We start from the raw sequence: 17,253 nt of genomic DNA on the forward strand, positions 1-17,253 counted from the left end.
TTTAATTAATCAAAAAGAAAAAAAAAGAAAGCACCAGCGTATTTAAAAACAAAATGTGCCATCAGCACTCCGTGTTCCCAGGTGGTCTCCCCCCCCCCAAGTACTGACGGAGCCCGATGCTGCTTAGCTTCGGTGATCGGACGAGAACCGGCGCATTCAGCGTGGTATGGCCGATGGCGAAATGGAGGCTACCAAAAGGAAATAGGTAGATTGCAAGGAAAGCGCTTTGCTTGTCTGGCGTCTCTCGTCCCGTTCCATAACGCTTATATTTTAATTAATCAAAAAGAAAAAAAAAGAAAGCACCAGCGTATTTAAAAACAAAATGTGCCATCAGCACTCCGTGTTCCCAGGTGGTCTCCCCCCCAAGTACTGACGGAGCCCGATGCTGCTTAGCTTCGGTGATCGGACGAGAACCGGCGCATTCAGCGTGGTATGGCCGATGGCGAAATGGAGGCTACCAAAAGGAAATAGGTAGATTGCAAGGAAAGCGCTTTGCTTGTCTGGCGTCTCTCGTCCCGTTCCATAACGCTTATATTTTAATTAATCAAAAAAAAAAAAGAAAGAAAGCACCAGCGTATTTAAAAACAAAATGTGCCATCAGCACTCCGTGTTCCCAGGTGGTCTCCCCCCCCCCAAGTACTGACGGAGCCCGATGCTGCTTAGCTTCGGTGATCGGACGAGAACCGGCGCATTCAGCGTGGTATGGCCGATGGCGAAATGGAGGCTACCAAAAGGAAATAGGTAGATTGCAAGGAAAGCGCTTTGCTTGTCTGGCGTCTCTCGTCCCGTTCCATAACGCTTATATTTTAATTAATCAAAAAAAAAAAAGAAAGAAAGCACCAGCGTATTTAAAAACAAAATGTGCCATCAGCACTCCGTGTTCCCAGGTGGTCTCCCCCCCCCAAGTACTGACGGAGCCCGATGCTGCTTAGCTTCGGTGATCGGACGAGAACCGGCGCATTCAGCGTGGTATGGCCGATGGCGAAATGGAGGCTACCAAAAGGAAATAGGTAGATTGCAAGGAAAGCGCTTTGCTTGTCTGGCGTCTCTCGTCCCGTTCCATAACGCTTATATTTTAATTAATCAAAAAGAAAAAAAAAGAAAGCACCAGCGTATTTAAAAACAAAATGTGCCATCAGCACTCCGTGTTCCCAGGTGGTCTCCCCCCCAAGTACTGACGGAGCCCGATGCTGCTTAGCTTCGGTGATCGGACGAGAACCGGCGCATTCAGCGTGGTATGGCCGATGGCGAAATGGAGGCTACCAAAAGGAAATAGGTAGATTGCAAGGAAAGCGCTTTGCTTGTCTGGCGTCTCTCGTCCCGTTCCATAACGCTTATATTTTAATTAATCAAAAAAAAAAAAGAAAGAAAGCACCAGCGTATTTAAAAACAAAATGTGCCATCAGCACTCCGTGTTCCCAGGTGGTCTCCCCCCCCCAAGTACTGACGGAGCCCGATGCTGCTTAGCTTCGGTGATCGGACGAGAACCGGCGCATTCAGCGTGGTATGGCCGATGGCGAAATGGAGGCTACCAAAAGGAAATAGGTAGATTGCAAGGAAAGCGCTTTGCTTGTCTGGCGTCTCTCGTCCCGTTCCATAACGCTTATATTTTAATTAATCAAAAAAAAAAAAAAGAAAGAAAGCACCAGCGTATTTAAAAACAAAATGTGCCATCAGCACTCCGTGTTCCCAGGTGGTCTCCCCCCCAAGTACTGACGGAGCCCGATGCTGCTTAGCTTCGGTGATCGGACGAGAACCGGCGCATTCAGCGTGGTATGGCCGATGGCGAAATGGAGGCTACCAAAAGGAAATAGGTAGATTGCAAGGAAAGCGCTTTGCTTGTCTGGCGTCTCTCGTCCCGTTCCATAACGCTTATATTTTAATTAATCAAAAAAAAAAAAGAAAGAAAGCACCAGCGTATTTAAAAACAAAATGTGCCATCAGCACTCCGTGTTCCCAGGTGGTCTCCCCCCCAAGTACTGACGGAGCCCGATGCTGCTTAGCTTCGGTGATCGGACGAGAACCGGCGCATTCAGCGTGGTATGGCCGATGGCGAAATGGAGGCTACCAAAAGGAAATAGGTAGATTGCAAGGAAAGCGCTTTGCTTGTCTGGCGTCTCTCGTCCCGTTCCATAACGCTTATATTTTAATTAATCAAAAAGAAAAAAAAAGAAAGCACCAGCGTATTTAAAAACAAAATGTGCCATCAGCACTCCGTGTTCCCAGGTGGTCTCCCCCCCAAGTACTGACGGAGCCCGATGCTGCTTAGCTTCGGTGATCGGACGAGAACCGGCGCATTCAGCGTGGTATGGCCGATGGCGAAATGGAGGCTACCAAAAGGAAATAGGTAGATTGCAAGGAAAGCGCTTTGCTTGTCTGGCGTCTCTCGTCCCGTTCCATAACGCTTATATTTTAATTAATCAAAAAGAAAAAAAAAGAAAGCACCAGCGTATTTAAAAACAAAATGTGCCATCAGCACTCCGTGTTCCCAGGTGGTCTCCCCCCCAAGTACTGACGGAGCCCGATGCTGCTTAGCTTCGGTGATCGGACGAGAACCGGCGCATTCAGCGTGGTATGGCCGATGGCGAAATGGAGGCTACCAAAAGGAAATAGGTAGATTGCAAGGAAAGCGCTTTGCTTGTCTGGCGTCTCTCGTCCCGTTCCATAACGCTTATATTTTAATTAATCAAAAAGAAAAAAAAAGAAAGCACCAGCGTATTTAAAAACAAAATGTGCCATCAGCACTCCGTGTTCCCAGGTGGTCTCCCCCCCAAGTACTGACGGAGCCCGATGCTGCTTAGCTTCGGTGATCGGACGAGAACCGGCGCATTCAGCGTGGTATGGCCGATGGCGAAATGGAGGCTACCAAAAGGAAATAGGTAGATTGCAAGGAAAGCGCTTTGCTTGTCTGGCGTCTCTCGTCCCTTTCCATAACGCTTATATTTTAATTAATCAAAAAAAAAAAAGAAAGAAAGCACCAGCGTATTTAAAAACAAAATGTGCCATCAGCACTCCGTGTTCCCAGGTGGTCTCCCCCCCAAGTACTGACGGAGCCCGATGCTGCTTAGCTTCGGTGATCGGACGAGAACCGGCGCATTCAGCGTGGTATGGCCGATGGCGAAATGGAGGCTACCAAAAGGAAATAGGTAGATTGCAAGGAAAGCGCTTTGCTTGTCTGGCGTCTCTCGTCCCGTTCCATAACGCTTATATTTTAATTAATCAAAAAGAAAAAAAAAGAAAGCACCAGCGTATTTAAAAACAAAATGTGCCATCAGCACTCCGTGTTCCCAGGTGGTCTCCCCCCCCCAAGTACTGACGGAGCCCGATGCTGCTTAGCTTCGGTGATCGGACGAGAACCGGCGCATTCAGCGTGGTATGGCCGATGGCGATATGGAGGCTACCAGAAGGAAATAGGTAGATTGCAAGGAAAGCGCTTTGCTTGTCTGGCGTCTCTCGTCCCGTTCCATAACGCTTATATTTTAATTAATCAAAAAGAAAAAAAAAAGAAAGCACCAGCGTATTTAAAAACAAAATGTGCCATCAGCACGCCGTGTTCCCAGGTGGTCTCCCCCCCAAGTACTGACGGAGCCCGATGCTGCTTAGCTTCGGTGATCGGACGAGAACCGGCGCATTCAGCGTGGTATGGCCGATGGCGAAATGGAGGCTACCAAAAGGAAATAGGTAGATTGCAAGGAAAGCGCTTTGCTTGTCTGGCGTCTCTCGTCCCGTTCCATAACGCTTATATTTTAATTAATCAAAAAGAAAAAAAAAGAAAGCACCAGCGTATTTAAAAACAAAATGTGCCATCAGCACTCCGTGTTCCCAGGTGGTCTCCCCCCCCCAAGTACTGACGGAGCCCGATGCTGCTTAGCTTCGGTGATCGGACGAGAACCGGCGCATTCAGCGTGGTATGGCCGATGGCGATATGGAGGCTACCAGAAGGAAATAGGTAGATTGCAAGGAAAGCGCTTTGCTTGTCTGGCGTCTCTCGTCCCGTTCCATAACGCTTATATTTTAATTAATCAAAAAGAAAAAAAAAAGAAAGCACCAGCGTATTTAAAAACAAAATGTGCCATCAGCACGCCGTGTTCCCAGGTGGTCTCCCCCCCAAGTACTGACGGAGCCCGATGCTGCTTAGCTTCGGTGATCGGACGAGAACCGGCGCATTCAGCGTGGTATGGCCGATGGCGATATGGAGGCTACCAAAAGGAAATAGGTAGATTGCAAGGAAAGCGCTTTGCTTGTCTGGCGTCTCTCGTCCCGTTCCATAACGCTTATATTTTAATTAATCAAAAAGAAAAAAAAAAGAAAGCACCAGCGTATTTAAAAACAAAATGTGCCATCAGCACGCCGTGTTCCCAGGTGGTCTCCCCCCCAAGTACTGACGGAGCCCGATGCTGCTTAGCTTCGGTGATCGGACGAGAACCGGCGCATTCAGCGTGGTATGGCCGATGGCGATATGGAGGCTACCAAAAGGAAATAGGTAGATTGCAAGGAAAGCGCTTTGCTTGTCTGGCGTCTCTCGTCCCGTTCCATAACGCTTATATTTTAATTAATCAAAAAAAAAAAAGAAAGAAAGCACCAGCGTATTTAAAAACAAAATGTGCCATCAGCACGCCGTGTTCCCAGGTGGTCTCCCCCCCAAGTACTGACGGAGCCCGATGCTGCTTAGCTTCGGTGATCGGACGAGAACCGGCGCATTCAGCGTGGTATGGCCGATGGCGATATGGAGGCTACCAAAAGGAAATAGGTAGATTGCAAGGAAAGCGCTTTGCTTGTCTGGCGTCTCTCGTCCCGTTCCATAACGCTTATATTTTAATTAATCAAAAAAAAAAAAGAAAGAAAGCACCAGCGTATTTAAAAACAAAATGTGCCATCAGCACTCCGTGTTCCCAGGTGGTCTCCCCCCCCCAAGTACTGACGGAGCCCGATGCTGCTTAGCTTCGGTGATCGGACGAGAACCGGCGCATTCAGCGTGGTATGGCCGATGGCGAAATGGAGGCTACCAAAAGGAAATAGGTAGATTGCAAGGAAAGCGCTTTGCTTGTCTGGCGTCTCTCGTCCCGTTCCATAACGCTTATATTTTAATTAATCAAAAAGAAAAAAAAAAGAAAGCACCAGCGTATTTAAAAACAAAATGTGCCATCAGCACGCCGTGTTCCCAGGTGGTCTCCCCCCCAAGTACTGACGGAGCCCGATGCTGCTTAGCTTCGGTGATCGGACGAGAACCGGCGCATTCAGCGTGGTATGGCCGATGGCGATATGGAGGCTACCAAAAGGAAATAGGTAGATTGCAAGGAAAGCGCTTTGCTTGTCTGGCGTCTCTCGTCCCGTTCCATAACGCTTATATTTTAATTAATCAAAAAAAAAAAAGAAAGAAAGCACCAGCGTATTTAAAAACAAAATGTGCCATCAGCACGCCGTGTTCCCAGGTGGTCTCCCCCCCAAGTACTGACGGAGCCCGATGCTGCTTAGCTTCGGTGATCGGACGAGAACCGGCGCATTCAGCGTGGTATGGCCGATGGCGATATGGAGGCTACCAAAAGGAAATAGGTAGATTGCAAGGAAAGCGCTTTGCTTGTCTGGCGTCTCTCGTCCCGTTCCATAACGCTTATATTTTAATTAATCAAAAAAAAAAAAGAAAGAAAGCACCAGCGTATTTAAAAACAAAATGTGCCATCAGCACTCCGTGTTCCCAGGTGGTCTCCCCCCCAAGTACTGACGGAGCCCGATGCTGCTTAGCTTCGGTGATCGGACGAGAACCGGCGCATTCAGCGTGGTATGGCCGATGGCGATATGGAGGCTACCAAAAGGAAATAGGTAGATTGCAAGGAAAGCGCTTTGCTTGTCTGGCGTCTCTCGTCCCGTTCCATAACGCTTATATTTTAATTAATCAAAAAAAAAAAAGAAAGAAAGCACCAGCGTATTTAAAAACAAAATGTGCCATCAGCACGCCGTGTTCCCAGGTGGTCTCCCCCCCAAGTACTGACGGAGCCCGATGCTGCTTAGCTTCGGTGATCGGACGAGAACCGGCGCATTCAGCGTGGTATGGCCGATGGCGATATGGAGGCTACCAAAAGGAAATAGGTAGATTGCAAGGAAAGCGCTTTGCTTGTCTGGCGTCTCTCGTCCCGTTCCATAACGCTTATATTTTAATTAATCAAAAAAAAAAAAGAAAGAAAGCACCAGCGTATTTAAAAACAAAATGTGCCATCAGCACGCCGTGTTCCCAGGTGGTCTCCCCCCCAAGTACTGACGGAGCCCGATGCTGCTTAGCTTCGGTGATCGGACGAGAACCGGCGCATTCAGCGTGGTATGGCCGATGGCGATATGGAGGCTACCAAAAGGAAATAGGTAGATTGCAAGGAAAGCGCTTTGCTTGTCTGGCGTCTCTCGTCCCGTTCCATAACGCTTATATTTTAATTAATCAAAAAGAAAAAAAAAAGAAAGCACCAGCGTATTTAAAAACAAAATGTGCCATCAGCACGCCGTGTTCCCAGGTGGTCTCCCCCCCAAGTACTGACGGAGCCCGATGCTGCTTAGCTTCGGTGATCGGACGAGAACCGGCGCATTCAGCGTGGTATGGCCGATGGCGATATGGAGGCTACCAGAAGGAAATAGGTAGATTGCAAGGAAAGCGCTTTGCTTGTCTGGCGTCTCTCGTCCCGTTCCATAACGCTTATATTTTAATTAATCAAAAAGAAAAAAAAAAGAAAGCACCAGCGTATTTAAAAACAAAATGTGCCATCAGCACGCCGTGTTCCCAGGTGGTCTCCCCCCCAAGTACTGACGGAGCCCGATGCTGCTTAGCTTCGGTGATCGGACGAGAACCGGCGCATTCAGCGTGGTATGGCCGATGGCGATATGGAGGCTACCAAAAGGAAATAGGTAGATTGCAAGGAAAGCGCTTTGCTTGTCTGGCGTCTCTCGTCCCGTTCCATAACGCTTATATTTTAATTAATCAAAAAAAAAAAGAAAGAAAGCACCAGCGTATTTAAAAACAAAATGTGCCATCAGCACTCCGTGTTCCCAGGTGGTCTCCCCCCCAAGTACTGACGGAGCCCGATGCTGCTTAGCTTCGGTGATCGGACGAGAACCGGCGCATTCAGCGTGGTATGGCCGATGGCGAAATGGAGGCTACCAAAAGGAAATAGGTAGATTGCAAGGAAAGCGCTTTGCTTGTCTGGCGTCTCTCGTCCCGTTCCATAACGCTTATATTTTAATTAATCAAAAAGAAAAAAAAAGAAAGCACCAGCGTATTTAAAAACAAAATGTGCCATCAGCACTCCGTGTTCCCAGGTGGTCTCCCCCCCAAGTACTGACGGAGCCCGATGCTGCTTAGCTTCGGTGATCGGACGAGAACCGGCGCATTCAGCGTGGTATGGCCGATGGCGAAATGGAGGCTACCAAAAGGAAATAGGTAGATTGCAAGGAAAGCGCTTTGCTTGTCTGGCGTCTCTCGTCCCGTTCCATAACGCTTATATTTTAATTAATCAAAAAAAAAAAAAAAAGAAAGCACCAGCGTATTTAAAAACAAAATGTGCCATCAGCACTCCGTGTTCCCAGGTGGTCTCCCCCCCCCAAGTACTGACGGAGCCCGATGCTGCTTAGCTTCGGTGATCGGACGAGAACCGGCGCATTCAGCGTGGTATGGCCGATGGCGAAATGGAGGCTACCAAAAGGAAATAGGTAGATTGCAAGGAAAGCGCTTTGCTTGTCTGGCGTCTCTCGTCCCGTTCCATAACGCTTATATTTTAATTAATCAAAAAAAAAAAAAAAAGAAAGCACCAGCGTATTTAAAAACAAAATGTGCCATCAGCACTCCGTGTTCCCAGGTGGTCTCCCCCCCCCAAGTACTGACGGAGCCCGATGCTGCTTAGCTTCGGTGATCGGACGAGAACCGGCGCATTCAGCGTGGTATGGCCGATGGCGAAATGGAGGCTACCAAAAGGAAATAGGTAGATTGCAAGGAAAGCGCTTTGCTTGTCTGGCGTCTCTCGTCCCGTTCCATAACGCTTATATTTTAATTAATCAAAAAAAAAAAAAAAAGAAAGCACCAGCGTATTTAAAAACAAAATGTGCCATCAGCACTCCGTGTTCCCAGGTGGTCTCCCCCCCCCAAGTACTGACGGAGCCCGATGCTGCTTAGCTTCGGTGATCGGACGAGAACCGGCGCATTCAGCGTGGTATGGCCGATGGCGAAATGGAGGCTACCAAAAGGAAATAGGTAGATTGCAAGGAAAGCGCTTTGCTTGTCTGGCGTCTCTCGTCCCGTTCCATAACGCTTATATTTTAATTAATCAAAAAAAAAAAAAAAAAGAAAGCACCAGCGTATTTAAAAACAAAATGTGCCATCAGCACTCCGTGTTCCCAGGTGGTCTCCCCCCCCCCCAAGTACTGACGGAGCCCGATGCTGCTTAGCTTCGGTGATCGGACGAGAACCGGCGCATTCAGCGTGGTATGGCCGATGGCGAAATGGAGGCTACCAAAAGGAAATAGGTAGATTGCAAGGAAAGCGCTTTGCTTGTCTGGCGTCTCTCGTCCCGTTCCATAACGCTTATATTTTAATTAATCAAAAAAAAAAAAAAAAGAAAGCACCAGCGTATTTAAAAACAAAATGTGCCATCAGCACTCCGTGTTCCCAGGTGGTCTCCCCCCCCCCCAAGTACTGACGGAGCCCGATGCTGCTTAGCTTCGGTGATCGGACGAGAACCGGCGCATTCAGCGTGGTATGGCCGATGGCGAAATGGAGGCTACCAAAAGGAAATAGGTAGATTGCAAGGAAAGCGCTTTGCTTGTCTGGCGTCTCTCGTCCCGTTCCATAACGCTTATATTTTAATTAATCAAAAAAAAAAAAAGAAAGAAAGCACCAGCGTATTTAAAAACAAAATGTGCCATCAGCACTCCGTGTTCCCAGGTGGTCTCCCCCCCCCAAGTACTGACGGAGCCCGATGCTGCTTAGCTTCGGTGATCGGACGAGAACCGGCGCATTCAGCGTGGTATGGCCGATGGCGAAATGGAGGCTACCAAAAGGAAATAGGTAGATTGCAAGGAAAGCGCTTTGCTTGTCTGGCGTCTCTCGTCCCGTTCCATAACGCTTATATTTTAATTAATCAAAAAAAAAAAAAAAAGAAAGCACCAGCGTATTTAAAAACAAAATGTGCCATCAGCACTCCGTGTTCCCAGGTGGTCTCCCCCCCCCAAGTACTGACGGAGCCCGATGCTGCTTAGCTTCGGTGATCGGACGAGAACCGGCGCATTCAGCGTGGTATGGCCGATGGCGAAATGGAGGCTACCAAAAGGAAATAGGTAGATTGCAAGGAAAGCGCTTTGCTTGTCTGGCGTCTCTCGTCCCGTTCCATAACGCTTATATTTTAATTAATCAAAAAAAAAAAAAAAAGAAAGCACCAGCGTATTTAAAAACAAAATGTGCCATCAGCACTCCGTGTTCCCAGGTGGTCTCCCCCCCCCCCAAGTACTGACGGAGCCCGATGCTGCTTAGCTTCGGTGATCGGACGAGAACCGGCGCATTCAGCGTGGTATGGCCGATGGCGAAATGGAGGCTACCAAAAGGAAATAGGTAGATTGCAAGGAAAGCGCTTTGCTTGTCTGGCGTCTCTCGTCCCGTTCCATAACGCTTATATTTTAATTAATCAAAAAAAAAAAAAAGAAAGCACCAGCGTATTTAAAAACAAAATGTGCCATCAGCACTCCGTGTTCCCAGGTGGTCTCCCCCCCCCCCAAGTACTGACGGAGCCCGATGCTGCTTAGCTTCGGTGATCGGACGAGAACCGGCGCATTCAGCGTGGTATGGCCGATGGCGAAATGGAGGCTACCAAAAGGAAATAGGTAGATTGCAAGGAAAGCGCTTTGCTTGTCTGGCGTCTCTCGTCCCGTTCCATAACGCTTATATTTTAATTAATCAAAAAAAAAAAAAGAAAGAAAGCACCAGCGTATTTAAAAACAAAATGTGCCATCAGCACTCCGTGTTCCCAGGTGGTCTCCCCCCCCCAAGTACTGACGGAGCCCGATGCTGCTTAGCTTCGGTGATCGGACGAGAACCGGCGCATTCAGCGTGGTATGGCCGATGGCGAAATGGAGGCTACCAAAAGGAAATAGGTAGATTGCAAGGAAAGCGCTTTGCTTGTCTGGCGTCTCTCGTCCCGTTCCATAACGCTTATATTTTAATTAATCAAAAAAAAAAAAAAAGAAAGCACCAGCGTATTTAAAAACAAAATGTGCCATCAGCACTCCGTGTTCCCAGGTGGTCTCCCCCCCCCAAGTACTGACGGAGCCCGATGCTGCTTAGCTTCGGTGATCGGACGAGAACCGGCGCATTCAGCGTGGTATGGCCGATGGCGAAATGGAGGCTACCAAAAGGAAATAGGTAGATTGCAAGGAAAGCGCTTTGCTTGTCTGGCGTCTCTCGTCCCGTTCCATAACGCTTATATTTTAATTAATCAAAAAAAAAAAAAAGAAAGCACCAGCGTATTTAAAAACAAAATGTGCCATCAGCACTCCGTGTTCCCAGGTGGTCTCCCCCCCCCCAAGTACTGACGGAGCCCGATGCTGCTTAGCTTCGGTGATCGGACGAGAACCGGCGCATTCAGCGTGGTATGGCCGATGGCGAAATGGAGGCTACCAAAAGGAAATAGGTAGATTGCAAGGAAAGCGCTTTGCTTGTCTGGCGTCTCTCGTCCCGTTCCATAACGCTTATATTTTAATTAATCAAAAAAAAAAAAAAAGAAAGCACCAGCGTATTTAAAAACAAAATGTGCCATCAGCACTCCGTGTTCCCAGGTGGTCTCCCCCCCCCAAGTACTGACGGAGCCCGATGCTGCTTAGCTTCGGTGATCGGACGAGAACCGGCGCATTCAGCGTGGTATGGCCGATGGCGAAATGGAGGCTACCAAAAGGAAATAGGTAGATTGCAAGGAAAGCGCTTTGCTTGTCTGGCGTCTCTCGTCCCGTTCCATAACGCTTATATTTTAATTAATCAAAAAAAAAAAAAAGAAAGAAAGCACCAGCGTATTTAAAAACAAAATGTGCCATCAGCACTCCGTGTTCCCAGGTGGTCTCCCCCCCCCCCAAGTACTGACGGAGCCCGATGCTGCTTAGCTTCGGTGATCGGACGAGAACCGGCGCATTCAGCGTGGTATGGCCGATGGCGAAATGGAGGCTACCAAAAGGAAATAGGTAGATTGCAAGGAAAGCGCTTTGCTTGTCTGGCGTCTCTCGTCCCGTTCCATAACGCTTATATTTTAATTAATCAAAAAAAAAAAGAAAGAAAGCACCAGCGTATTTAAAAACAAAATGTGCCATCAGCACTCCGTGTTCCCAGGTGGTCTCCCCCCCCCCAAGTACTGACGGAGCCCGATGCTGCTTAGCTTCGGTGATCGGACGAGAACCGGCGCATTCAGCGTGGTATGGCCGATGGCGAAATGGAGGCTACCAAAAGGAAATAGGTAGATTGCAAGGAAAGCGCTTTGCTTGTCTGGCGTCTCTCGTCCCGTTCCATAACGCTTATATTTTAATTAATCAAAAAAAAAAAAAGAAAGAAAGCACCAGCGTATTTAAAAACAAAATGTGCCATCAGCACTCCGTGTTCCCAGGTGGTCTCCCCCCCCCCAAGTACTGACGGAGCCCGATGCTGCTTAGCTTCGGTGATCGGACGAGAACCGGCGCATTCAGCGTGGTATGGCCGATGGCGAAATGGAGGCTACCAAAAGGAAATAGGTAGATTGCAAGGAAAGCGCTTTGCTTGTCTGGCGTCTCTCGTCCCGTTCCATAACGCTTATATTTTAATTAATCAAAAAAAAAAGAAAGAAAGCACCAGCGTATTTAAAAACAAAATGTGCCATCAGCACTCCGTGTTCCCAGGTGGTCTCCCCCCCCCAAGTACTGACGGAGCCCGATGCTGCTTAGCTTCGGTGATCGGACGAGAACCGGCGCATTCAGCGTGGTATGGCCGATGGCGAAATGGAGGCTACCAAAAGGAAATAGGTAGATTGCAAGGAAAGCGCTTTGCTTGTCTGGCGTCTCTCGTCCCGTTCCATAACGCTTATATTTTAATTAATCAAAAAAAAAAAAAGAAAGCACCAGCGTATTTAAAAACAAAATGTGCCATCAGCACTCCGTGTTCCCAGGTGGTCTCCCCCCCCCCAAGTACTGACGGAGCCCGATGCTGCTTAGCTTCGGTGATCGGACGAGAACCGGCGCATTCAGCGTGGTATGGCCGATGGCGAAATGGAGGCTACCAAAAGGAAATAGGTAGATTGCAAGGAAAGCGCTTTGCTTGTCTGGCGTCTCTCGTCCCGTTCCATAACGCTTATATTTTAATTAATCAAAAAAAAAAAAGAAAGAAAGCACCAGCGTATTTAAAAACAAAATGTGCCATCAGCACTCCGTGTTCCCAGGTGGTCTCCCCCCCAAGTACTGACGGAGCCCGATGCTGCTTAGCTTCGGTGATCGGACGAGAACCGGCGCATTCAGCGTGGTATGGCCGATGGCGAAATGGAGGCTACCAAAAGGAAATAGGTAGATTGCAAGGAAAGCGCTTTGCTTGTCTGGCGTCTCTCGTCCCGTTCCATAACGCTTATATTTTAATTAATCAAAAAAAAAAAAGAAAGCACCAGCGTATTTAAAAACAAAATGTGCCATCAGCACTCCGTGTTCCCAGGTGGTCTCCCCCCCAAGTACTGACGGAGCCCGATGCTGCTTAGCTTCGGTGATCGGACGAGAACCGGCGCATTCAGCGTGGTATGGCCGATGGCGAAATGGAGGCTACCAAAAGGAAATAGGTAGATTGCAAGGAAAGCGCTTTGCTTGTCTGGCGTCTCTCGTCCCGTTCCATAACGCTTATATTTTAATTAATCAAAAAAAAAAGAAAGAAAGCACCAGCGTATTTAAAAACAAAATGTGCCATCAGCACTCCGTGTTCCCAGGTGGTCTCCCCCCCAAGTACTGACGGAGCCCGATGCTGCTTAGCTTCGGTGATCGGACGAGAACCGGCGCATTCAGCGTGGTATGGCCGATGGCGAAATGGAGGCTACCAAAAGGAAATAGGTAGATTGCAAGGAAAGCGCTTTGCTTGTCTGGCGTCTCTCGTCCCGTTCCATAACGCTTATATTTTAATTAATCAAAAAAAAAAGAAAGCACCAGCGTATTTAAAAACAAAATGTGCCATCAGCACTCCGTGTTCCCAGGTGGTCTCCCCCCCAAGTACTGACGGAGCCCGATGCTGCTTAGCTTCGGTGATCGGACGAGAACCGGCGCATTCAGCGTGGTATGGCCGATGGCGAAATGGAGGCTACCAAAAGGAAATAGGTAGATTGCAAGGAAAGCGCTTTGCTTGTCTGGCGTCTCTCGTCCCGTTCCATAACGCTTATATTTTAATTAATCAAAAAAAAAAGAAAGCACCAGCGTATTTAAAAACAAAATGTGCCATCAGCACTCCGTGTTCCCAGGTGGTCTCCCCCCCAAGTACTGACGGAGCCCGATGCTGCTTAGCTTCGGTGATCGGACGAGAACCGGCGCATTCAGCGTGGTATGGCCGATGGCGAAATGGAGGCTACCAAAAGGAAATAGGTAGATTGCAAGGAAAGCGCTTTGCTTGTCTGGCGTCTCTCGTCCCGTTCCATAACGCTTATATTTTAATTAATCAAAAAAAAAAGAAAGCACCAGCGTATTTAAAAACAAAATGTGCCATCAGCACTCCGTGTTCCCAGGTGGTCTCCCCCCCAAGTACTGACGGAGCCCGATGCTGCTTAGCTTCGGTGATCGGACGAGAACCGGCGCATTCAGCGTGGTATGGCCGATGGCGAAATGGAGGCTACCAAAAGGAAATAGGTAGATTGCAAGGAAAGCGCTTTGCTTGTCTGGCGTCTCTCGTCCCGTTCCATAACGCTTATATTTTAATTAATCAAAAAAAAAAGAAAGCACCAGCGTATTTAAAAACAAAATGTGCCATCAGCACTCCGTGTTCCCAGGTGGTCTCCCCCCCAAGTACTGACGGAGCCCGATGCTGCTTAGCTTCGGTGATCGGACGAGAACCGGCGCATTCAGCGTGGTATGGCCGATGGCGAAATGGAGGCTACCAAAAGGAAATAGGTAGATTGCAAGGAAAGCGCTTTGCTTGTCTGGCGTCTCTCGTCCCGTTCCATAACGCTTATATTTTAATTAATCAAAAAAAAAAAAAAAGAAAGAAAGCACCAGCGTATTTAAAAACAAAATGTGCCATCAGCACTCCGTGTTCCCAGGTGGTCTCCCCCCCCCCCAAGTACTGACGGAGCCCGATGCTGCTTAGCTTCGGTGATCGGACGAGAACCGGCGCATTCAGCGTGGTATGGCCGATGGCGAAATGGAGGCTACCAAAAGGAAATAGGTAGATTGCAAGGAAAGCGCTTTGCTTGTCTGGCGTCTCTCGTCCCGTTCCATAACGCTTATATTTTAATTAATCAAAAAAAAAAAAAAGAAAGCACCAGCGTATTTAAAAACAAAATGTGCCATCAGCACTCGTGTTCCCAGGTGGTCTCCCCCCCAAGTACTGACGGAGCCCGATGCTGCTTAGCTTCGGTGATCGGACGAGAACCGGCGCATTCAGCGTGGTATGGCCGATGGCGAAATGGAGGCTACCAAAAGGAAATAGGTAGATTGCAAGGAAAGCGCTTTGCTTGTCTGGCGTCTCTCGTCCCGTTCCATAACGCTTATATTTTAATTAATCAAAAAAAAAAAAAAGAAAGAAAGCACCAGCGTATTTAAAAACAAAATGTGCCATCAGCACTCCGTGTTCCCAGGTGGTCTCCCCCCCCCCAAGTACTGACGGAGCCCGATGCTGCTTAGCTTCGGTGATCGGACGAGAACCGGCGCATTCAGCGTGGATGGCCGATGGCGAAATGGAGGCTACCAAAAGGAAATAGGTAGATTGCAAGGAAAGCGCTTTGCTTGTCTGGCGTCTCTCGTCCCGTTCCATAACGCTTATATTTTAATTAATCAAAAAAAAAAGAAAGAAAGCACCAGCGTATTTAAAAACAAAATGTGCCATCAGCACTCCGTGTTCCCAGGTGGTCTCCCCCCCCAAGTACTGACGGAGCCCGATGCTGCTTAGCTTCGGTGATCGGACGAGAACCGGCGCATTCAGCGTGGTATGGCCGATGGCGAAATGGAGGCTACCAAAAGGAAATAGGTAGATTGCAAGGAAAGCGCTTTGCTTGTCTGGCGTCTCTCGTCCCGTTCCATAACGCTTATATTTTAATTAATCAAAAAAAAAAGAAAGAAAGCACCAGCGTATTTAAAAACAAAATGTGCCATCAGCACTCCGTGTTCCCAGGTGGTCTCCCCCCCAAGTACTGACGGAGCCCGATGCTGCTTAGCTTCGGTGATCGGACGAGAACCGGCGCATTCAGCGTGGTATGGCCGATGGCGAAATGGAGGCTACCAAAAGGAAATAGGTAGATTGCAAGGAAAGCGCTTTGCTTGTCTGGCGTCTCTCGTCCCGTTCCATAACGCTTATATTTTAATTAATCAAAAAAAAAAAAAAAAGAAAGCACCAGCGTATTTAAAAACAAAATGTGCCATCAGCACTCCGTGTTCCCAGGTGGTCTCCCCCCCAAGTACTGACGGAGCCCGATGCTGCTTAGCTTCGGTGATCGGACGAGAACCGGCGCATTCAGCGTGGTATGGCCGATGGCGAAATGGAGGCTACCAAAAGGAAATAGGTAGATTGCAAGGAAAGCGCTTTGCTTGTCTGGCGTCTCTCGTCCCGTTCCATAACGCTTATATTTTAATTAATCAAAAAAAAAAAAGAAAGAAAGCACCAGCGTATTTAAAAACAAAATGTGCCATCAGCACTCCGTGTTCCAGGTGGTCTCCCCCCCCCCAAGTACTGACGGAGCCCGATGCTGCTTAGCTTCGGTGATCGGACGAGAACCGGCGCATTCAGCGTGGTATGGCCGATGGCGAAATGGAGGCTACCAAAAGGAAATAGGTAGATTGCAAGGAAAGCGCTTTGCTTGTCTGGCGTCCTCTCGTCCCGTTCCATAACGCTTATATTTTAATTAATCAAAAAAAAAAAAAAAAGAAAGCACCAGCGTATTTAAAAACAAAATGTGCCATCAGCACTCCGTGTTCCCAGGTGGTCTCCCCCCCAAGTACTGACGGAGCCCGATGCTGCTTAGCTTCGGTGATCGGACGAGAACCGGCGCATTCAGCGTGGTATGGCCGATGGCGAAATGGAGGCTACCAAAAGGAAATAGGTAGATTGCAAGGAAAGCGCTTTGCTTGTCTGGCGTCTCTCGTCCCGTTCCATAACGCTTATATTTTAATTAATCAAAAAAAAAAAAAAAGAAAGCACCAGCGTATTTAAAAACAAAATGTGCCATCAGCACTCCGTGTTCCCAGGTGGTCTCCCCCCCCCCAAGTACTGACGGAGCCCGATGCTGCTTAGCTTCGGTGATCGGACGAGAACCGGCGCATTCAGCGTGGTATGGCCGATGGCGAAATGGAGGCTACCAAAAGGAAATAGGTAGATTGCAAGGAAAGCGCTTTGCTTGTCTGGCGTCTCTCGTCCCGTTCCATAACGCTTATATTTTAATTAATCAAAAAAAAGAAAGAAAGCACCAGCGTATTTAAAAACAAAATGTGCCATCAGCACTCCGTGTTCCCAGGTGGTCTCCCCCCCAAGTACTGACGGAGCCGATGCTGCTTAGCTTCGGTGATCGGACGAGAACCGGCGCATTCAGCGTGGTATGGCCGATGGCGAAATGGAGGCTACCAAAAGGAAATAGGTAGATTGCAAGGAAAGCGCTTTGCTTGTCTGCGGTCTCTCGTCCCGTTCCATAACGCTTATATTTTAATTAATCAAAAAAAAAAGAAAGAAAGCACCAGCGTATTTAAAAACAAAATGTGCCATCAGCACTCCGTGTTCCCAGGTGGTCTCCCCCCCAAGTACTGACGGAGCCCGATGCTGCTTAGCTTCGGTGATCGGACGAGAACCGGCGCATTCAGCGTGGTATGGCCGATGGCGAAATGGAGGCTACCAAAAGGAAATAGGTAGATTGCAAGGAAAGCGCTTTGCTTGTCTGGCGTCTCTCGTCCCGTTCCATAACGCTTATATTTTAATTAATCAAAAAAAAAAAAAAAGAAAGCACCAGCGTATTTAAAAACAAAATGTGCCATCAGCACTCCGTGTTCCAGGTGGTCTCCCCCCCCCAAGTACTGACGGAGCCCGATGCTGCTTAGCTTCGGTGATCGGAC

The 17,253-nt window shown here is 48.2% G+C and overlaps 22 non-coding genes and 42 pseudogenes across 22 annotated transcripts; all 64 read right to left on the reverse strand.

Annotated features, from left to right (window-relative positions):
* Positions 1 to 56: 56 nt before the first annotated feature.
* LOC120845131 lies at positions 57 to 178 on the reverse strand (annotated as a pseudogene).
* A 147-nt stretch (positions 179 to 325) lies between these two features.
* Positions 326 to 444, reverse strand: LOC120844985. The gene has a single exon (XR_005716547.1). It is a non-coding gene; the product is annotated as a 5S ribosomal RNA (ribosomal RNA).
* Positions 445 to 592: 148 nt separating this feature from the next.
* LOC120845130 lies at positions 593 to 714 on the reverse strand (annotated as a pseudogene).
* Positions 715 to 862: 148 nt separating this feature from the next.
* Positions 863 to 983, reverse strand: LOC120845110 (annotated as a pseudogene).
* A 147-nt stretch (positions 984 to 1,130) lies between these two features.
* On the reverse strand, positions 1,131 to 1,249 carry LOC120844984. Its single transcript, XR_005716546.1, has one exon. It is a non-coding gene; the product is annotated as a 5S ribosomal RNA (ribosomal RNA).
* Positions 1,250 to 1,397: 148 nt separating this feature from the next.
* LOC120845109 lies at positions 1,398 to 1,518 on the reverse strand (annotated as a pseudogene).
* A 150-nt stretch (positions 1,519 to 1,668) lies between these two features.
* Positions 1,669 to 1,787, reverse strand: LOC120844983. The gene has a single exon (XR_005716545.1). It is a non-coding gene; the product is annotated as a 5S ribosomal RNA (ribosomal RNA).
* Positions 1,788 to 1,935: 148 nt separating this feature from the next.
* Positions 1,936 to 2,054, reverse strand: LOC120844982. The gene has a single exon (XR_005716544.1). It is a non-coding gene; the product is annotated as a 5S ribosomal RNA (ribosomal RNA).
* A 147-nt stretch (positions 2,055 to 2,201) lies between these two features.
* LOC120844981 lies at positions 2,202 to 2,320 on the reverse strand. The gene has a single exon (XR_005716543.1). It is a non-coding gene; the product is annotated as a 5S ribosomal RNA (ribosomal RNA).
* Positions 2,321 to 2,467: 147 nt separating this feature from the next.
* Positions 2,468 to 2,586, reverse strand: LOC120844980. Its single transcript, XR_005716542.1, has one exon. It is a non-coding gene; the product is annotated as a 5S ribosomal RNA (ribosomal RNA).
* A 147-nt stretch (positions 2,587 to 2,733) lies between these two features.
* Positions 2,734 to 2,852, reverse strand: LOC120844979. The gene has a single exon (XR_005716541.1). It is a non-coding gene; the product is annotated as a 5S ribosomal RNA (ribosomal RNA).
* Positions 2,853 to 3,000: 148 nt separating this feature from the next.
* LOC120844978 lies at positions 3,001 to 3,119 on the reverse strand. Its single transcript, XR_005716540.1, has one exon. It is a non-coding gene; the product is annotated as a 5S ribosomal RNA (ribosomal RNA).
* A 147-nt stretch (positions 3,120 to 3,266) lies between these two features.
* LOC120845107 lies at positions 3,267 to 3,387 on the reverse strand (annotated as a pseudogene).
* Positions 3,388 to 3,535: 148 nt separating this feature from the next.
* LOC120845020 lies at positions 3,536 to 3,654 on the reverse strand (annotated as a pseudogene).
* A 147-nt stretch (positions 3,655 to 3,801) lies between these two features.
* Positions 3,802 to 3,922, reverse strand: LOC120845106 (annotated as a pseudogene).
* Positions 3,923 to 4,070: 148 nt separating this feature from the next.
* Positions 4,071 to 4,189, reverse strand: LOC120845019 (annotated as a pseudogene).
* Positions 4,190 to 4,337: 148 nt separating this feature from the next.
* LOC120845018 lies at positions 4,338 to 4,456 on the reverse strand (annotated as a pseudogene).
* A 148-nt stretch (positions 4,457 to 4,604) lies between these two features.
* On the reverse strand, positions 4,605 to 4,723 carry LOC120845017 (annotated as a pseudogene).
* A 148-nt stretch (positions 4,724 to 4,871) lies between these two features.
* On the reverse strand, positions 4,872 to 4,992 carry LOC120845105 (annotated as a pseudogene).
* Positions 4,993 to 5,140: 148 nt separating this feature from the next.
* Positions 5,141 to 5,259, reverse strand: LOC120845016 (annotated as a pseudogene).
* Positions 5,260 to 5,407: 148 nt separating this feature from the next.
* LOC120845015 lies at positions 5,408 to 5,526 on the reverse strand (annotated as a pseudogene).
* Positions 5,527 to 5,674: 148 nt separating this feature from the next.
* Positions 5,675 to 5,793, reverse strand: LOC120844977. Its single transcript, XR_005716539.1, has one exon. It is a non-coding gene; the product is annotated as a 5S ribosomal RNA (ribosomal RNA).
* A 148-nt stretch (positions 5,794 to 5,941) lies between these two features.
* On the reverse strand, positions 5,942 to 6,060 carry LOC120845014 (annotated as a pseudogene).
* A 148-nt stretch (positions 6,061 to 6,208) lies between these two features.
* On the reverse strand, positions 6,209 to 6,327 carry LOC120845012 (annotated as a pseudogene).
* Positions 6,328 to 6,475: 148 nt separating this feature from the next.
* LOC120845011 lies at positions 6,476 to 6,594 on the reverse strand (annotated as a pseudogene).
* Positions 6,595 to 6,742: 148 nt separating this feature from the next.
* Positions 6,743 to 6,861, reverse strand: LOC120845010 (annotated as a pseudogene).
* Positions 6,862 to 7,008: 147 nt separating this feature from the next.
* Positions 7,009 to 7,127, reverse strand: LOC120844975. Its single transcript, XR_005716537.1, has one exon. It is a non-coding gene; the product is annotated as a 5S ribosomal RNA (ribosomal RNA).
* Positions 7,128 to 7,274: 147 nt separating this feature from the next.
* Positions 7,275 to 7,393, reverse strand: LOC120844974. Its single transcript, XR_005716536.1, has one exon. It is a non-coding gene; the product is annotated as a 5S ribosomal RNA (ribosomal RNA).
* A 148-nt stretch (positions 7,394 to 7,541) lies between these two features.
* On the reverse strand, positions 7,542 to 7,662 carry LOC120845104 (annotated as a pseudogene).
* Positions 7,663 to 7,810: 148 nt separating this feature from the next.
* On the reverse strand, positions 7,811 to 7,931 carry LOC120845103 (annotated as a pseudogene).
* A 148-nt stretch (positions 7,932 to 8,079) lies between these two features.
* LOC120845102 lies at positions 8,080 to 8,200 on the reverse strand (annotated as a pseudogene).
* Positions 8,201 to 8,349: 149 nt separating this feature from the next.
* On the reverse strand, positions 8,350 to 8,472 carry LOC120845141 (annotated as a pseudogene).
* A 148-nt stretch (positions 8,473 to 8,620) lies between these two features.
* On the reverse strand, positions 8,621 to 8,743 carry LOC120845139 (annotated as a pseudogene).
* Positions 8,744 to 8,892: 149 nt separating this feature from the next.
* On the reverse strand, positions 8,893 to 9,013 carry LOC120845101 (annotated as a pseudogene).
* A 148-nt stretch (positions 9,014 to 9,161) lies between these two features.
* LOC120845100 lies at positions 9,162 to 9,282 on the reverse strand (annotated as a pseudogene).
* Positions 9,283 to 9,430: 148 nt separating this feature from the next.
* Positions 9,431 to 9,553, reverse strand: LOC120845138 (annotated as a pseudogene).
* Positions 9,554 to 9,699: 146 nt separating this feature from the next.
* On the reverse strand, positions 9,700 to 9,822 carry LOC120845137 (annotated as a pseudogene).
* Positions 9,823 to 9,971: 149 nt separating this feature from the next.
* Positions 9,972 to 10,092, reverse strand: LOC120845099 (annotated as a pseudogene).
* A 147-nt stretch (positions 10,093 to 10,239) lies between these two features.
* LOC120845098 lies at positions 10,240 to 10,360 on the reverse strand (annotated as a pseudogene).
* A 146-nt stretch (positions 10,361 to 10,506) lies between these two features.
* LOC120845128 lies at positions 10,507 to 10,628 on the reverse strand (annotated as a pseudogene).
* A 147-nt stretch (positions 10,629 to 10,775) lies between these two features.
* Positions 10,776 to 10,896, reverse strand: LOC120845096 (annotated as a pseudogene).
* A 150-nt stretch (positions 10,897 to 11,046) lies between these two features.
* On the reverse strand, positions 11,047 to 11,169 carry LOC120845136 (annotated as a pseudogene).
* A 147-nt stretch (positions 11,170 to 11,316) lies between these two features.
* LOC120845127 lies at positions 11,317 to 11,438 on the reverse strand (annotated as a pseudogene).
* A 149-nt stretch (positions 11,439 to 11,587) lies between these two features.
* On the reverse strand, positions 11,588 to 11,709 carry LOC120845126 (annotated as a pseudogene).
* Positions 11,710 to 11,855: 146 nt separating this feature from the next.
* On the reverse strand, positions 11,856 to 11,976 carry LOC120845095 (annotated as a pseudogene).
* Positions 11,977 to 12,121: 145 nt separating this feature from the next.
* Positions 12,122 to 12,243, reverse strand: LOC120845125 (annotated as a pseudogene).
* Positions 12,244 to 12,391: 148 nt separating this feature from the next.
* LOC120844973 lies at positions 12,392 to 12,510 on the reverse strand. The gene has a single exon (XR_005716535.1). It is a non-coding gene; the product is annotated as a 5S ribosomal RNA (ribosomal RNA).
* Positions 12,511 to 12,654: 144 nt separating this feature from the next.
* Positions 12,655 to 12,773, reverse strand: LOC120844972. The gene has a single exon (XR_005716534.1). It is a non-coding gene; the product is annotated as a 5S ribosomal RNA (ribosomal RNA).
* A 146-nt stretch (positions 12,774 to 12,919) lies between these two features.
* On the reverse strand, positions 12,920 to 13,038 carry LOC120844971. Its single transcript, XR_005716533.1, has one exon. It is a non-coding gene; the product is annotated as a 5S ribosomal RNA (ribosomal RNA).
* A 142-nt stretch (positions 13,039 to 13,180) lies between these two features.
* LOC120844970 lies at positions 13,181 to 13,299 on the reverse strand. The gene has a single exon (XR_005716532.1). It is a non-coding gene; the product is annotated as a 5S ribosomal RNA (ribosomal RNA).
* Positions 13,300 to 13,441: 142 nt separating this feature from the next.
* Positions 13,442 to 13,560, reverse strand: LOC120844969. Its single transcript, XR_005716531.1, has one exon. It is a non-coding gene; the product is annotated as a 5S ribosomal RNA (ribosomal RNA).
* Positions 13,561 to 13,702: 142 nt separating this feature from the next.
* LOC120844968 lies at positions 13,703 to 13,821 on the reverse strand. The gene has a single exon (XR_005716530.1). It is a non-coding gene; the product is annotated as a 5S ribosomal RNA (ribosomal RNA).
* Positions 13,822 to 13,963: 142 nt separating this feature from the next.
* On the reverse strand, positions 13,964 to 14,082 carry LOC120844967. Its single transcript, XR_005716529.1, has one exon. It is a non-coding gene; the product is annotated as a 5S ribosomal RNA (ribosomal RNA).
* Positions 14,083 to 14,233: 151 nt separating this feature from the next.
* LOC120845135 lies at positions 14,234 to 14,356 on the reverse strand (annotated as a pseudogene).
* Positions 14,357 to 14,502: 146 nt separating this feature from the next.
* On the reverse strand, positions 14,503 to 14,620 carry LOC120845026 (annotated as a pseudogene).
* Positions 14,621 to 14,770: 150 nt separating this feature from the next.
* Positions 14,771 to 14,891, reverse strand: LOC120845149 (annotated as a pseudogene).
* Positions 14,892 to 15,037: 146 nt separating this feature from the next.
* LOC120845027 lies at positions 15,038 to 15,157 on the reverse strand (annotated as a pseudogene).
* A 146-nt stretch (positions 15,158 to 15,303) lies between these two features.
* LOC120844966 lies at positions 15,304 to 15,422 on the reverse strand. Its single transcript, XR_005716528.1, has one exon. It is a non-coding gene; the product is annotated as a 5S ribosomal RNA (ribosomal RNA).
* Positions 15,423 to 15,570: 148 nt separating this feature from the next.
* On the reverse strand, positions 15,571 to 15,689 carry LOC120844964. Its single transcript, XR_005716526.1, has one exon. It is a non-coding gene; the product is annotated as a 5S ribosomal RNA (ribosomal RNA).
* A 148-nt stretch (positions 15,690 to 15,837) lies between these two features.
* LOC120845147 lies at positions 15,838 to 15,958 on the reverse strand (annotated as a pseudogene).
* Positions 15,959 to 16,107: 149 nt separating this feature from the next.
* Positions 16,108 to 16,226, reverse strand: LOC120844963. The gene has a single exon (XR_005716525.1). It is a non-coding gene; the product is annotated as a 5S ribosomal RNA (ribosomal RNA).
* A 147-nt stretch (positions 16,227 to 16,373) lies between these two features.
* On the reverse strand, positions 16,374 to 16,495 carry LOC120845124 (annotated as a pseudogene).
* A 144-nt stretch (positions 16,496 to 16,639) lies between these two features.
* Positions 16,640 to 16,757, reverse strand: LOC120845094 (annotated as a pseudogene).
* Positions 16,758 to 16,903: 146 nt separating this feature from the next.
* On the reverse strand, positions 16,904 to 17,022 carry LOC120844962. Its single transcript, XR_005716524.1, has one exon. It is a non-coding gene; the product is annotated as a 5S ribosomal RNA (ribosomal RNA).
* Between the last annotated feature and the right edge of the window lie 231 nt (positions 17,023 to 17,253).

This window comes from Ixodes scapularis, unplaced genomic scaffold (assembly GCF_016920785.2).
Source record: "Ixodes scapularis isolate PalLabHiFi unplaced genomic scaffold, ASM1692078v2 PGA_scaffold10__122_contigs__length_95168666, whole genome shotgun sequence".
Lineage (NCBI taxonomy): Eukaryota > Metazoa > Arthropoda > Arachnida > Ixodida > Ixodidae > Ixodes > Ixodes scapularis.